This window comes from Dioscorea cayenensis, unplaced genomic scaffold, assembly GCF_009730915.1.
Source record: "Dioscorea cayenensis subsp. rotundata cultivar TDr96_F1 unplaced genomic scaffold, TDr96_F1_v2_PseudoChromosome.rev07_lg8_w22 25.fasta BLBR01000844.1, whole genome shotgun sequence".
NCBI classification, from domain to species: Eukaryota; Viridiplantae; Streptophyta; class Magnoliopsida; order Dioscoreales; family Dioscoreaceae; genus Dioscorea; species Dioscorea cayenensis.
The window spans coordinates 72604-73884 of NW_024087235.1; positions in this window are offsets into that span (position 1 = coordinate 72604).

Genomic DNA, 1281 nt, shown 5'->3' on the forward strand with positions numbered 1-1281 from the left:
TTTTACTAAATCATAATATTAAGGTTTATTTATCTTTCTTGTTAAGGTTTTATATCTTAATTTTTATATATTTGTTTATTAAAGTTTTATATTTTAATTGGGTTTGATTTAACCTTATATTATTATTATTATTATTTTAAAAATTTATTATTGTTAGTGCAAATGCACTTTAATTGGCATAATTTAATACTAAGACAAAGTGACGTAGCAATCATTATGATGTGGCATGGTGACGTGGTAAGGAGTCTTGGATTGGAGGCAAATATCTTGGAGGTCCTAATGAAACTATTTTTGGTATGTGTTACAACTTGAAGGAAAATAATATCAAGACCATATTTAGGAGATTTGATTAAAGACTATGGATGGAACTTAATTGAAGAAATACCTATCAATTGTATGATTGAAGACATGCCCATTGTTGGTATGATTGGCATGATTGATTGAAGATCTTTCTTGAGAAGATTTGAAGATTAAACTTGGGTGAATTGAAGATCAAGTTTGGATAGTTTCATGAAGACGCACAAAGATGTGTGCCTCTTGCGAGGGGACTGCGTGGTGAGGAACTAAGGAGGTAGGCTAGTTGCCGGTAGTCGAGATCAGGAGATCTTGCTACATCGACTCGGAGTAAGCATGACCGAGAGGTTGATGGGTCTTGAGATCACTTCGCAACGGAACCAGAACTCAATCAAGTCAGCAGTCAGGGCCATGTTGTAAGTTGTGTTACAAAGGGAGTTGCAACAGCTAATTTTGGAAGGTTCTAAAGTTAGTAGTCGTGGAGATTTTAAAAGAGATTTGGAGTATATTTAAGATATTGAGCCATCTATATAAGCTAACTTGTTCTGAGATTATCGTTTGACACCGGAGTTAAAGAGGGAGTGTGCACTAGACAATCTAGAGAAAGTAGTGATCTTTATTTGTGAGTGTGAACAACAAAGTGTTTGTACGCATGTATTTTCACCTCTATAAGTGGATTGTTTATCTCCAGATTTGGACCCCCAAACGTAGGCGAGTGGACGTCGAAATGGGTTACCAATTTCGTATGTTTCCTTTTGTTTTATTTGTGTGAGATTTTCTTAAGAGTTTCAGTGTTCTCTAAACCCACAAAGCACCGTGGCAGAACTAACACTACAACAAAAAACACTTATTGTGACATTTTTAAAGTAACATTTTTGGCAAATGTCACTGCAAATCATTAAAATGATTTTTAAGCGATAATTGTGATAAGTGTTGGTATGCTTTTATTTATTCCTACATTTATAATGATATTTCTACTTATAGTCA